Consider the following 9,502-nt stretch of genomic DNA (forward strand, 5'->3'; position numbering starts at 1 on the left):
GGCCCGGCCCGCCCGCGGCGGGGAGCGGCGCTCGGAAACGGCTGCTGCGGTAAAAGCGCTCCTCCGCTCTAGCTCGCGTAAGTAAGAGGGATTTTAAAGGCTACCTGGCAGGCAAACGCACAGCGCCTACGTAGCGCGGACAGGTGTGACGGAGGGAAACGGCCTGCGCCCGCTCAGCAGTGCTGGGGCAGGCCTGTTGAGAGCAAAACGGCATTTTGCCTGAATTTGGTTAATGCACCTACCAAGCACGCTGCCCACCCAGAGTCCATTTAGGTCTTTCTGCCACCAACAGCAGGTGCCGCCTAAGCAGGGCACTGTGCCACGCAGTGGGGCTGCCTTCTCCACGGCCGGGCCCGCAGGTGCTCCGTGGCTGCCGGTGCAGCCCTTGGGCCCACCGGGTCCTCAGCAGCGCTCCTGAAATCCTCGGCTTTTCCACTTAAAAGTAGAGGAGGCTGAATTGGGACCAGCTTCCTCCCCTCCTGCCTCCCTCCCACGCCTGCGGCCGCACGCAGCCCTGGTCCCCGCCACGCTTGCCGCGCGTGGAGGGAACGACGTGGTCCGTGGGCAGCCGCCGCACCAGGTGAGCTGAAGCAGAGCCTTTCCCTGGGCGAGCAGGCGGGCGCCGCGCACCGGGTGTCTCGGCTGGAGGCCGCTCTTGGCACATGCTCGCTGTGTTTCCCAAAGAACACGCACCTCCTTCTGACGCCCAGTGCTCCCAGCTTGTATTCACTGCGTGACTGAGATAATAAGGAATTGTAAAGCCAAAGAGCTTGGAGAAGGCTACGCTCCAGTTTTTTAACTTGCTAGTGGAAAGAAAGGTAGAAAGGGGACATAACACCCATTTATGATGCAGGCTCTTCAGTTGAGAGGACAGCTTCTAAATTTGTTGCCTGGGTGGGTCTGTACCTATCTGAAGCAATTCCTTGGAAATCTGAATCTCCCACTAAATAATACGGCTGTTTGTTTTTTGGAAAGCAGGGCCACAGAGTGCTGCCAGCAGACAAGTGTACCAGGAAGAATATCTGTGAATTTTCTACTTTCTTTTTAATGACACATTTAAGATGAAAAATGTTCCATGATCAGCTCACTAAATAATTGCTTCAGGATAAAGGGTCAAGTTTCGGAATATTTGGCCTTGAAGTTACTGATGTTTCTGTGCCCACACTCTTGATGAGCTCCTGTCTGTAAATTTCAGGAGATACTTTTTTCTTAAGCAGTAAAGAAAGTGAAGTATTTCAGAAAGAAACTGCTTCTCTAGGAGCAGACCAGAAGCCTTCTAGTCGGATGCATGAAAGTCATTAAACTAGCCTTCTTCAAGAAGTTGACCAGATGACTGTTTCCCCTAAGATTAGCCAGCCTGCTTCTCAGCATTTAGGACTTGACACCCTGGTCTTATAAACTACTCACTTGAAGAGAGCTGCAGGAGAAGCAGGGACTTGACAGGTTTACCTATTGCAATGTCTTTGGGTCCTGCATGGCTCGTATTGCTGACTCTGTGTTTCCCCACGTGCTTTACCTGCTTTTACTGTCTTCATGCTTTTTTTGTGGATTGCTTCCTTAGCCCCACTTAGGAGCATCACAAGTCTACCCTGCAATTAGTGCAGTAATCATTGCAATAACCATCTCTTCCTGTTTGACACATGCCCGCTCGTTTCTCTGGAGCATCTGTGTTTTATTTAAGGACCATGCTGTCAGCACTGTGACATGATTAAGTGAAGAAGGGATCTGTTTTGGGTCAAGACTGCTAAATCACATTTGCCGTAAAGAGTAACGATGTAATTGCATATTACATTTTCTCAGCAGCGGAGTTGGTTTAAAAAGTTTCTGAATGAGCTGCTGCCAGCTCCAGCTTATTTTTTAATAGGATGATAACTGATAGGACAGGGGTGAGAATGAGCAACGGGGGAAGGGGGAACCTCTTTGGCAATGAAGCCACATTAAGAAAATGTAATGTGCAAGTATGTGCTAGATACTCCATACTCATCCAAATACCACAGTGACCTCTTCTTTCCCTTTCTTTTTTCTTTTCTTTTCTTACATCATTTGTTTCAACCCCAATGCCTGCTGACTGGCATTGATTAAAGGCAATGTTGCCAGGTTTGTGCGATTCTATTATTATGTTGTTGTTTAATGAGAAAAGCAATTTTCAGATAGCCATGATAAATAGCCTGTTGGGAACCTGTGCACTAGTGATCAACACTGACCTCCAGATTGGTCTCCTGCAGCAGGCTGGTTGCCCAGCATCTTATGTGATACATAAATACCTATTTTTAATAAGAGAATAGGAACTGATTTTCCTCCCCAAGTCATTTCTGTAGGTGTGTTTTAAAAGTCTCTTCTGGCAGTGATTTTTAGCACTGTGTTGCCTGCTCTTTTGATCTGCTGATGCTAACTTGTCAAATAGTGGGGAGTTGTGTTACAGTCTGTGGCTGCTTCTGAACGAGAGTGCAGCAGATGATTTGTTCCACAGATGGCTGAATATTTATTTGATGTCCACGAACAATCCTGACTGAGGTGGTGAGAGAGTGATCGAGCCACCGTAGGTTCAGTCTCAAGCAGTCCTGCCTGCCCGTGTACATCAGGGTAACCTGGAGGCAGCCGGCTCAAGGGAGTAGCAATCTCGCGCTGCGGTTGCAGGTGGCCGTGCAGGTGCTGGCTGGCTGTAGGAGGACGACCACATCTAGTGGCACCTCCAGAGCACACGGGAGTGAGAACCATGGAAAAGAGCTTGGGGGGGCCTTGCAGTCACAGTAGTATAAAGTACTTCATAAGAAGGGAAGGTTTGTGCATGTATGTGGGATAAACAACAAAAATCGCTGAATGCTTTGCACTATCTTAATAAGCTTGACCTGTGGCATCTCAGTTCAGGGCTTTGCATAGAAATGTGGGGTTTATTTGTCTGGACAGCACTGAGAACCACACTCCCATATGCATGAATCATAAGTGGGACCTTAGAGCCAGATGATGGCAGGAAACAACCAAATATTTGCCAGGTTCCAACTTTGTCTACACAATTGCAGAGATTATACATAGCTACAGATGTTTGACTGGGTATATGCTTATCTGTAAGAGTAGTGGGTATCACTTAAATAGTGTTCTGGGAGCTTTATTTCTTCCTGTTTATAAAGATATGCTTGCAATGGTGCTTAGTTTATAAATTGCTTCTTTTAACAATTGGGGTTATGTCACGCTGTCATGCTATGAAGGTTCGATAGCAAYGACTGAGACAGTAATATAATAATAATAAAAAAGATGTTTATTTCCTCACACAAGTTCTTGGATTAGTAACATCCATTAAAATAATGCGATTACTAATTTAGGAAGGATAACACAAAACCATCAGTTACTAATTTAGAAAGGATAACCTGAAACCGTCGATTACTGCRTTATTAATTGGAAGSACTGCTTATCCCTACTTGAAAGCTTTCTTGTTCACTCTCCTAGTGAGAGGGCTCTCAACCTCGAGGAGTTACCTTAACCCAGCGTCCCAGGAAAAGGGGAGGGGGGGGATACTCACGGTCCAGCCGGAGAGGATGGTCAGGTCACGTTCCCGTCCCTGCTCCAACTCTCCTAGCTCCCAAGTCTCTTTTTATACGGCTGGGGCTCTGGGCAAACACTGCTTTTGCTGACTTTTAGCAAGTTTCACAATCGCAGGACTGTCTGTTTGTCTGCTTGGGGGGACCCTGCTAGCGAGGCAAGACCACAACACCTCCGTATTGCTTCTTCCCTCCCCGGGGGTCCGTGCAGATTCCAGGTGGCAGACCTCTTCAGTCTTGTTAATGCTGCCATTCCGCAGCCTTGCGCATATCARTCCTTGCGCATATCGGTTGGTAGACGACTTTAGTCCTGTTAAGTCCTCTGTTCAGCAGCTTTGTGCACGTCAGCTCTTGTGCTATCAGTTCTTCTGCGTATCAATTGACAAACTTCAGTCCTGTTAACTCTTCACTCGCCCGTCAGGTTATTTCCTATCATTCAATTAGTGCTGGAAAATCCTAACTCCAGACAGACAGGCAAAGGAGCCTTTATAAACGTTACATTCTCTCTCTGCTTTGGAAAGTTATCACAGCTACTGCTTTGTGGAGGTAGCTGGTAAGAGGAATAAAAATGATTGAAGTTTTTTTTTTTTTTTTAATTCTTGTGTTGTGACACTTTGCTCTCTGTTTTGAATTGCAGTAAAGTGTCCTAAACTCAGTTTCTCTGCCACTGTTGTACTGCTTCCACAGAGGAAGGTTTTATGAAGAAGTTCTTTTTCTTGAAGGTCAAATATACTACAGGTTGTTATCAATCAGTCTCTTAATGACTATATTCAGAGCTCCAAAAGACTGTATTTGAGACTACACAAATACTTGACTGTAGTCCCCTGATCAGATGCCTGTGCATGCCAAGCACTTGTCAACTTGTGCTCAGATGTGGGTTGCTGCAGTGCTCCTCAATCACTGCTTCTCAGCCAGTTAGTGCTTTGCTGAAGAACTCTGCAAGGTCATGGTTGTAAAGGACTACTCTGGAGGCTAAAATGCTTTCTCACTGTACTGTAGATTCGGCTTGGATAATGAGTGTGTAAATTTCCCTGTTAGCCATCCTGACCGTAACTAATGCCTTGTATGTGAGGGCTGAGAGAATATGTTGTACTTTCAAGTTCACACTTGTGCCTCTGTTTCCTCACCTTGAATGGTCCCATGGTATCGTTCCATGATAGGATCCCATGGCAGTGAAGTTGACAAACTCTCCCTTCCTTGTTGCTAGTATCTATCCTCATACTATAGTGCTCTGCATACTTGGGTCTCATGCACAGCGAAGCTACAGGGTCCCTCAGCCTTAAGGTTGATCTGGCTTTCTACGAAATTCAGAATATGTTTGTTGAGCCTAAGATTTGATACCTGCAGATGTAATGGCCAACACAAATCCAGCTGGTGATGGAGTGGCCAATTTACTTTTTTTTTTTTTTTTTTACTGCCTTTTTTTTGCAAGTGTGAGGGAAATACTCGTATGGAAGGAGAGAGTGCTGTAGTGAGGGTGGGGAGCGCACTCAGTTGCTGTCAGCAGAGTCAACAGATCCCACCAAACTCAGGGCTTACCTGCTCCAGCGCTAGCCCACCCACCTAGAGAGGGTTAGCCAGGGGGGTGATGCCAAGGCATACAGGTCAGCTCTCCAGTGAAGCTGAGAATACCACTTCACTTTGCTGATTAAATGCAATTTAATTCCCTGAGATCCGAAGAGCTGTGTCCACTTACATCAATAGTGAACGTAGCCCTGTTTTGCTAATGACTGTGTGCCTCTGCGTGACAGATCTACAGTTTGGATGCTGATGTTCTTTCTAAATTTGGCAGTACTTTGAGGCTCCTTTTTAAGTACAGAAAGAAATGAGATTCTATTCTTAGTCCCAGGTCTACCTAAAGCAAAATTCTATGCTTATATCTCCTATTTCCTAATTCAGGCACTATCTCAATCTGTTGTCAGCAAAGGTCATTTCCCTCAAATAATCTTGGCACAGTACAACTGACCAAGACAACTTACAATAAGGGTGTGTGTCTGAATACCTAACCTGATCAAATTTAATAGTTTTGCCCCTTAGTTTGCTTCCTGGCACAGCTTGGATATGTGAAGTTCATTCTCCTGGTAGTCCTCACAGTAACAGAATAAAATATGCATTCTCTTACTGATTAAAAACATAGGAATGATTATTAAGAAAGCAAAGAGAAGACCTCCCACAGTAGGGTCACAGCAATCAAACAAGCAGACAGAACCAGTCACTACTGTCTTATCTTTCAGCTTTCCCTGTGTTGTTAGGATAACCCTTATAGCTGGATGGAAGGGAATTATAAATCTTTTCCAAGGCGGAAAAACATTTTCTTCCGTGCACTTCCAATACCCAGCCCTAATGCACCACACACCTGGTCACTCTCTTTCTCTGCCTTTGCTTTTGACTCTCCAGCTTGGACGCAGGGCATAGTATCTGAGTAAATAAACTAAGAAGAAAAAGGTAAAAGCACATTGCAGGTCACCTTAAACAAGAGCCTTCCCAGTCTGAAAGGCTGTCTGTGTCACGATCTTTAAGTAAATGTTTAGTGCAGAAGAAATTGTTAATAGTGTTCATGTCTTTAAATAAAAACTGATAACGAAATAATAAGAAATCTCTTAAACCAGCCATCTCCAGCAAGGGCTGCCATTGGCCATGACACTGATGCGTGGAGGAGAAGGTGCTGAGCAGACAACAAGCCCTGTCGTGTGATCAGTGACTTTACCATGAAAAGTGCATTTTATTTGCTGTTATCATACAGCTACTAGCAAGATGAATGTGAAGTCTGGTCATTACAGGCCTCACAGAGGACTCCACCTCTGACTTAAATGCGGCCAAGATGCTCCTCACTGCTCTCCCTCTTAAAGTCTTACAGGGTGCAATGGGCCTTATCACACGAGGGCCTTGCAGTCTCTGTGCCTGGATTCATTTATTGCTTGGCATGTTTTCATAGGAAATACTACATGACTTTGTGTATTTTCACTTTCATGTTAAATAACAAGGCAAGGCTGACTTGTGAAAACTCCCTCTGTAGATGTCACTAACACACTCTATTTGCTGGATTATTATTATTTGCTAGAGAGTTAGAAGTAAGGCTGTCACACAAGGAATCATTGCATAAGGAACTGCACTGTCTATGCTCTGCTTGAGGGTATTTATGCCAGTTACTTTTGGTCATTTTCATGTAATGATTAGGATTTTCAAATCTTGTACCAGTTAGTCATGCATTTTTTTTATAAGGACTAGTTTATTTTATAGATACTAATTACTATTCCAGTCTGTTTCCCCCTCCCCATGCTCTTTTATAATAAATGAGGAAAGTTATATTATAATTATTTTCCCTGGAGAAAGGGGGATTTTGAGGGACCTGATCGTTGTAGTATTCATAATGAAGAGGGCCCTTTTGAAAGCAATGAGATGCTGTTCAGAATAAAGAGAAGGCAAAACCCAGGGACCTGAAAGGAAATTTAAGTAATAAGAAATCAGAAATTCACTTAGGACTTGCTTCAGTCAGAAGGAGGATGTATGGAGAGGGGTAAATGCAAGAATAAATGGCCTGGTGATGTTATAAAATGGTAAGATTCAGGTATTGATTCAGCAGAGAAGTATAATGTAAGCAATGTATAATCAAGAGTTGGGACAAATTATATCTGAGAGGAGCTTGCTTATTTTACTTAATGGTCTTGCATTCCCCCTTATCTGCAGTACATTTCAAGGGGCAAATTCTCTTTCTCTCCTCTGTAGATTAATGCTGTTTTTCCAACATCTTGGGCCTTCTTCAGAGGGACAAGTGACAAGATTGAGGAATCTTGCAGAAGTGCCTGTTGCAAACTTTTCAGGATAGGGCCTACCCTGATATGCGCCGACATTTTGAGGACTCAGTGGCCAAAAGGAGGGGGCATGTGAGCAGGAGGAGGGGGATTAGCTAGAGACCATCTGCAGTGGTGCAGCTAGAGCAGCCCAAAGCCCCGCGTGTGGGGGGGACAGGGATGGCAGCTGCTGTGGGAAGGCATGTGGTTCTGAAGTTGCATCAGCGCTCTGGTATCCCACCTCCTTCCAAGGGCCTCTGCGGCTCTTTGGTGCACCTCTTTGTCTTGAGCACAGGGACGAAGACTTCAATTTTGGCAGGAGACCACACAGAAAATTTGTTTGCTCTTTCAATTCATAGTTAAGAGACATCCCAATGCATTAAGGTAAGGAAATGCAYAGGTTGGAGGCACAGGTTCCTCCAACCTCTTCCATCCTGTTCATTCCAATAAGGGTACTAAGATGACTGAAAAATGCTCGTGTTTGAAGTAGGCGTCTCCAGGCCATGTCTACAATTTCTTGTAAATTTACAGCTGGGTACATTCTAGGAGACTAGGACAGGGTGAAAGTCATGCTATTTTTTTTAAAAAGGGAAGTGAAATGATTTTAGGTTGGTCTTTCATTGATTTGTGGCCAAAAGATAGAATGATTGAAAGATGGAAATATAATTAATGTCAGTCAGTATGGCTTAAGGAAAATAGGTCTTGTCAAATGTACTTAATTTAATTGCCTGAGATCACAAGTTTGGTTGATAAAAGTATTGTGGTTTTCTGGCCTCCGCTTTTTGGACAGGTGCCAGTCCACAGTATTGGTCCAAGAGCCACGGCCATCCTCTGCTTTAGGCTTTTGAGGAGATTTCAGGCGCTGTGTCTGGTTTTGTGGCTTTACTTGTGGCTGCCTGTCCCTCGGGCTTGCAGCTGACTGGGCAGCCTTTCCCGTAAGTTGCTATGTACTTACAGGACCCCAGCTAGTCAGGCATGCTCCTGGAGTACAGCAATCACCACTCTGTCTGCAGCATGACCATACTCTTTTGCTCAGAAACCATGTTCTTCTGTCAACTTGTGTGGATACAGTTCCTCACATAAGTTGTTCTGGTAGCTTAGGGTAAACTAAGTTTACAGGCCTGTGCATTGAAATGGACAGTGAAAACATACGGGGTTAGGAAAGCTCTTTGAGAATGTTTGGAAGTTTGACCAATGGCTCTACAAAGGGACGTTTAGGAATTTGGTCTCTGATTTGCTTTTAGGATATAAAAGTACTCATCTGGAGTAATGTATCTGATTCTCCTTAGCCCTCTTAAACAAAATCATAATGAGTCCTATTAAACAAAATAAGAGAAAGCCTAAAAATCAAAATGAGAAAAAATATGCCTTGAACAGTCTTATCAAGGACTAAGATAAATGGCCTGTCATTTGGGAGGCTTGCAGTTATGGCTCATGTATTTCTCAAAGATATACATATAGATAGATAGATAGATTGGCCCCAATTCTTGGGTGTCTGGCAGGATGTACTAAGTGTCATTCTATACCTTCTGCTTTTTTGGCTTCACTGTACTTATGGACCAATAACACCTCCAGCAGGAAACACCGATCACTAATTGCAGAAGTGCTTGTTTTCTCTGATTCTCAACCAAAATATCTGGGCTCACATTAAGATGCATGCTAGGCTAGATCCCTCATTGTTACTGATTTATTTAGCTCCGTTGACTTTTCTGGGGTTGCACTCATTAACACCAATTTAATTTTGGTTATGAGAATGCCAAAAAAAAGAAAGGCAAACCTTTGAAAATTGCTTATCTGTGGTATCTGTGTTAGGCATCAAATGGAAAACTTTTATCAAAGCAGACATGTCATCTCCTGGGACAAAACAGAATTCTTGACTTGCCTCTGACTTCAGTAAACTTTGTACTTACTGTTTCATAACATGGCTGACTAGATTTATTTGTTTCAGTATCCCTGTAATACGAGTTCAAATCCAGCTGTGACAACAGGGAAATAAATAATGTAACTTTTTGCATGCCCTAAACCTCAAGGCCTTTTTTTAACCACTAGTTTGACTATACCTACTGCTTTGGTATAGAATAAAAACAAAGATACATGAACACAGTCAGCTATTCTGTCAGCTGTACAAGGCTAGTGTTTGACACAGCCAGAGGAGTACAAACATACACAAAATTC

Source organism: Apteryx rowi, unplaced genomic scaffold, assembly GCF_003343035.1.
Source record: "Apteryx rowi isolate R43461 unplaced genomic scaffold, aptRow1 scaffold_299, whole genome shotgun sequence".
Classification (NCBI taxonomy): domain Eukaryota; kingdom Metazoa; phylum Chordata; class Aves; order Apterygiformes; family Apterygidae; genus Apteryx; species Apteryx rowi.